We start from the raw sequence: 6,309 nt of genomic DNA on the forward strand, positions 1-6,309 counted from the left end.
CTAAACAGGTATCTGTATGGTGTTTTTACATCTACAAAGGCTTGGCATCTTCTTATGGCTTTGCCTCTCCAACAGGGCTGGTATTCCTTGGTCATGGATCTGCTGAATGCAATGGCTAAATAATATGAACAAAAATTGCTTATTTTTATTAGAATACATAAATGGATTTAACAGGAATATAAACACAGTGCAACCAGACACACCAGAGGAATCAGAAAATTTGAACTCACCAATAATGGATGTCTGGTTTCTGGAAGCCGCTAAATGTGGAAGAGATGGTCACAGTAAAACACCTCAAACAGTAGCCAGTCTCCTACCTGCCAGTCTGGCAGAGCACACAGCTCCACAATGATGTCCAGGCCATTACAGGTAGGACCCCAAACACTACATGTGTATATGCGCTCATCAATCTTGGGTTTCTACAAAGTAAAACAAAATAGTAAAATGTATGAATGTGGTATTATATGTAATTATCAATTAATATTGACACAGAACATATTAATAAAGAGGAATAAGGTTGACATACAAACTTATCTCTGTACCTTGTGCACAATGGGTTTATATTTATAACCAAAAATTACATTCTTTAAAGATCCATAAATGCCATCATTAACATAGTATATTAGATTTATTTCACTGCTCCCATCATCTTCATCTATATTGAAAAAAAAGGTAACAATAGATAAGGAAGATAAAGAAGATAATTATACAGAAAGCATCTGAAAGCAGAATCTTACCCTCAGAGCCAGTCTGGTCCTTCATAATTACTTTTTTAGCAGTAATGTTGACAGCTAGTGTATATGCAGAAGCTACATAGAAATGTACACTTTATACCATCAGAAAAGCAGATTTCACATCATGTGACCACTCACCCCCATGTCAAAGACACAGCGTGCATCTGCAATGGCCTGGGTGTACGTCTCTATCCGTGCAGCTGCTATCTACATGAAAGCTGACTCCAATGATGTCCAGACCCAGCTCCTTTGCCCGTTTCTGAAGCAGCCTGCTGTTTTTCAGTGTGGCCCAAACTTCACACTCAGCTTGATCTGTTCCGTAGAATCATCTGCAGCTATGTGCAGCACTAGCCTGAATGGAAATTCATATCATGGTTAAAGGGGCTCTAATGTTTTTAGGTTTTTGCAACTTGAAATAAAGAAAGCTACTCAATTGGCATTGTCATAGCTACGAGCAACCTTCATTAGCTCCACTTGACTATCAAAGGTCATCATTTGCACTCCATGTGCAGAAGCATACTCTATCTGTGATACCTGTTTGCATGGATTGGCATAAATGATCCTATTGGGCTTCACTCTCAGAGACTGCACAAGCTGTATCTCAGTCTAAAGAAAGATAAATACCTTAGTACAATTTATACAACTACTACTACTACATTAAATTTCAAATATAACTATTCAGAAAAAATATGCAATCATTACATTTGACAGCATAAAAAGGTTTGACACAAGGCAAGGCACGTGCCCATCTCAAGTGTTTCTTGAGGAAATCCCCGAGGTCTGCCACAAAGAAGGCATCCTTGTCATCCTGCTGAAAAAACAAGTAATTTGAAACAAACTAATTACAGTACTGTTTCATATATATTACCACCACACTAAAGAACAATAAAAATATGAAAACTCACCGAGGAGGTGGAATCGTTGATTTTCTGCTCAACAATGTCCCATGCACAGAAACCGTTATCCAGAATAGTAATTTCAAGGATGTCCAATTAAGTCATGAGTGAATGGTCCTATGGTTAGTTTGGATTAGCCCAGCTTTCATTTTCATCTTTAAAGCCTTTTGAAATGTAAACTATTTGTTGCCTTTCTCAAGATGTGTATTCTCAAGATGTGTGTACATTTCTCACAGGTGTATCATAAGGTCAGCACAAATTTATAATGTATATTTGTAATTACCTGGTTTCAATCAGTGGTGTTACACTGTCTGGTTAAGATACAAGTAAATGTATATCACAAAACTGGGAAACAACCAGAAAAACAGTTCTATTTATTTTGTACAAACATCAATTCTTTTTATCGCATTCTAATTGCATTAAAACATAAATCAAATATGAATATGAGTATTATGAATGAGATCATTGATAAGCAAATATTTAGTTGACTTAACCTAATGCGCCACTGTAAAACTATTTTTGGTAACAGACCACGTCACTGAGCCTGGGATGTTTTTTTGGACCCACTAAATATTAGTCTACAACAAAACACCTTGACATATATTCTATTTCATTTATATATTTTTTGCGAGTTTCTGGTTGCAGGGACGGATAGTTAAGGCTGTGTGTGGCTCCTTTACCTCAGACAGACGGTATACTGAGATCATTTTCACCAGCGACTGCACCTGAATCAGCACAGATCTCTGCTCTATATATATGCCAGAAAAAGAAAGAAAGGAAAAAAAGAATTCACTAGAGGGATCAAATGGAAAATTTAGGAGAAGCGGATGAAGGAAGAAAAGGCAGTGAAAAAAGAAGTTGGAGGTTCCCCTACATTGAGTGACCTTTCACCTAGTTAAAAGTGCAGTGAAGTGTTAAAGACTATAAATATACTTTACATTCCAAATCCTCATAGCAAAGATTTTGCCATAATTATTTTATATTTAAGAGTGTTTGTTTGTGTTTATTGACCAGCTACATACATTTAAATCAACCAACTTAGTGTTGATGAGAACACATCAGCAATTCACGTAATTTAGCATTAGTTAGCCCAGTAGTGGTTACTTACGCATTCATGCAGTGGTATATCAAGCAGATAGCACAGGGCTACACAGATAGCTACGGTGCTTTCACATCTACAGTGACTTGGCATGTTCACATGGCTTTGACAGATTTCAGGAAGTTGATTAGCAATGCAGGACTTAGATTCCTTTTTTTTGGCTGACAGAGTTGAACCAAATGTGGTCTTCTGCTGTTTTAGCCAATCCATCCCTCCTTTATGTTATGTTTTGTACATACTTTCAAACCTAACATAATCTAATCTAATCTAAATAAATTTTCTAGATTTTTGTCTGTTAATCCAGAATTGTATAAATAATAAAACATTAATAATAATTGTCCTCCTTTGACCAGTTGCAGTAGTTAACACTACATTCTGCATAATATAATCTTTCATACATAATGAACTGTGGTACTCCACATTATTGGATTTACCTTAAAGTAGACAAAAAGAAAGCCAAAATATCTATTTTGGTTTAATTCATTCATGAAACATTTTTTTCAATAGCCTTCTGGTGTGTTCACATAAGATTTAATAACATTTTGAGAATTTTATTTATTTATTTATTTTAGATTTATTTCCTCTATTTTACCTTCCATGTACATCACTGTTGTTCAGTGTTCTCCTGATGGTAAACTGACAAACATTAAAGTTAGCCAATAAAGTTTGTTGCTCAGAAGTTACCTTTATTTCGTTTGGGACCTTGTGGACTATTACACATCTCGCTTTTAGTGACCTTTGTTGATCTACATCTCCTGGGGAGAGTAAAAATTGTCTTAAATTTTCTGCATGTGTACATCTTTCTAACTGTGGATTTGTGGAGTGCAAATTTTTTTAAGACATTTTTGCAATCTTTTCCAGGCTGATAAGCATCAGCAAGTCTTTCCGAGGTCCTTAGAGATCCTTGTTTTTATTATGCACTTTTACAAATGTGTTGTGAATCTCAAATTTTGATAGATGATCACTCACACCCATTAATTAAAAACATGAATGTAATTTCACTTAAAATTAACTGCTCATCCTAGAGATTCATATACTTTTGTCATTCACACAATGGACCATTCTCTTTAATAAATAAATTACCAACTATAATATTTTTTTCTTATTCGTTTAATGGGTTCCTTTGTTTACTTTTAGGACTTTAGTCCAATTTATGCAGATATAGAAATTTCTAAAGAGTTCAAAAACATTCATGCTGTAATTGATAAATGGGTTGAAATTAGATTAGACAAAACCAGGTTTGATTCATTCCAGCTCTGCTGAATCTAAACATAATTTAAATAGAACCTTTCCTGCAATCTGAAGAAGGTTAAAAGGTCTGAACAAGCAGCATTCTAAGCAGTGATCAAAAGCATTCTGGAAGAGGTGAGGGAGACGGTTATTGAAATATGTGTCTGGAAATGGTTACAAGCCAATTCTAAGGCTCGTGGACTCCAGCAAGCCACAATTAGAGACATTATCACCAAATGGAAAGCTGTGAATGTTCCAAGGTCTGAGGCTGGCCTACCGAAATTCTTCCAAGACCAGATAGAAGACTTATCCAAGTAATTACAAATAAACCAAAATTATAATTAAGGGACTGCAGGTCTAGCTCACCTCAGAAAAGGTTTTTGTGACAAAAAAAAGTAGTACTCTTTAGAAGAGTTCTGAACATAACCATGACACTAAGAAACTGTACACATTACCTTGATTAGGCTTTTGCAGAAAATATAGCTATATCTAAAACAATTAACAATAACACGGCAGACAAATTCTGAACTGGTTTGCTAGTTTGATGGTCTACCCTTTAATTTAAAGACTTTAAATGGGGTCTTTTATTGTCTATTTACTGCCCAGGACTAATGGAACCTGTGTGGCCAGCCTGCTAAAGAGAGGTTTTTCATTGTCCCCAGACTCCCTATATTCTCCTCTTTAGGGCTTGCTTGGCAATAGGCCTGAAGTCTGACCCTGGCACATATGTTAAACTTCAGAGTGTTGCCTAGTATCCCTTCAGAACTAGGCCAACCAGAACTGGCGTCATTACTTTGGCAGTAAACCATTGACTGTCATGGCCCAAGTGCCGTACCAGCTGGAGTGTGGTCTTACCCAAACTTATGGTTCCTAGACTGCAATAACCACATAAATGCAGCAAATCTTATACCTGTGGTAAATTTGTTAAAATAAAATATGCACTTTTTCCACTTGTGTAATGAAATCTCTAAGGAGGTGACACAAGCATTATTGGCTGATATACTAACTAAGTTACTTTGTTCATCTTCCAACATGCTGGTAAAAATGCATTTTGCCTAACAATGTAGTGACCACTTTAATGATGTGAATTTAATTGCCACACTGTGGATTAGCATAGCATTGGATATATAATTTGCCAACAGTCTGATGTTAGCTAGCATAAGAATATATGTTTCAATAATTGTTTCTATTTTAGTTTGAAATCTTTTAAAGGATAAGTTGCCCACATACCTTCAGCATTAGCAATTTGTCCGATGATTGTTTTGAGAGAAATGTCAAATTTAAAACAACCATTTTGCTCATGGTTTCGTCCGTCTTTTTTCCCTGCTTGCAGCTGGTAACCATCCTGGTTAATTGTGCTCTTATAATTTCTGACTGTTAATTGTAGTCTAGATCTTGTAAGCAAGTTTGCCGAGTCAGCATTGTGCATGGAACGTTTGAACCAACAGAAATGGGGATGAGATCTGGCGTAATCTATGCGAAGACAGGGAATGGTGGTTGCTCAGTGGTTAAGGCATTAGACCTTGAATTGGAAGATTCTTGTTCAAATCCTGCCACCACTGCTGGGCCCTTGAGCAAGGCCCTTAATCCTACTCAGTTGTAAGTCGCTCTGGATAAAAGCGTCTGGTGAATGTGGTGGACTCTTTTGCTCATGTGTTGAAAATTTAATCTTTTATAATATTACAGTTAAAGTACTATGATTTCTTTGTACAAATACAATTAATGATAGAATCAATAAATCTAGCCAATGAATCTAAAGACCAAAATTAGCAGGTGAAAGTCTATGCTAGACTGTCCCTACATTTGTCCCTATTTTGAGTTTGTCAGTATGTGTGCATAGTGCGTTGGAATGGACAGGCATCCCATTTGGGGTGAATTTCCATGCCTTGCACGTCAGGTTTCTGGGATAGACTTAATGTCCATGTTTCTCAGGATAAATTCACTGAATGTGCCCCAAATAAACTCAGAAGAGGGTTTAATTAATTAGATTACAAGGCGTGTCCAAGATGCATTGAACCCCATTCACATCTACTTAGCTCTGCCTGCCATCAGATTTCAGAGGGTGCATGTTAATACTCTGTGTTATAGGGCCTGAGTTCTGGCAGAGACTCCATTTGGATAGTTAGCATTCAACTAACTATTGATAACTTACTTAATGGCATTTAATGTGAAATATAAGATAAAACTTTGCTTACTCTGCTGCAGGCAAATTAATTCCCACTGGTGCCACTATATACAGGGAGTCGAATGGTACTCTGGGGAACATCTGAAACCCTCAAAGAGAAAATAGACCAAAATGTAGATCTCTTTTTAAATATAATAAAAAATGACTGCAAAACTAAGTATCCAT

At 36.3% G+C, this 6,309-nt stretch overlaps 1 pseudogene; it reads right to left on the bottom strand.

Annotated features, from left to right (window-relative positions):
* Window positions 1–1,726, bottom strand: LOC124389562 (annotated as a pseudogene).
* Window positions 1,727–6,309: the final 4,583 nt, after the last annotated feature.

Source organism: Silurus meridionalis, chromosome 8 (assembly GCF_014805685.1).
Source record: "Silurus meridionalis isolate SWU-2019-XX chromosome 8, ASM1480568v1, whole genome shotgun sequence".
NCBI lineage: Eukaryota > Metazoa > Chordata > Actinopteri > Siluriformes > Siluridae > Silurus > Silurus meridionalis.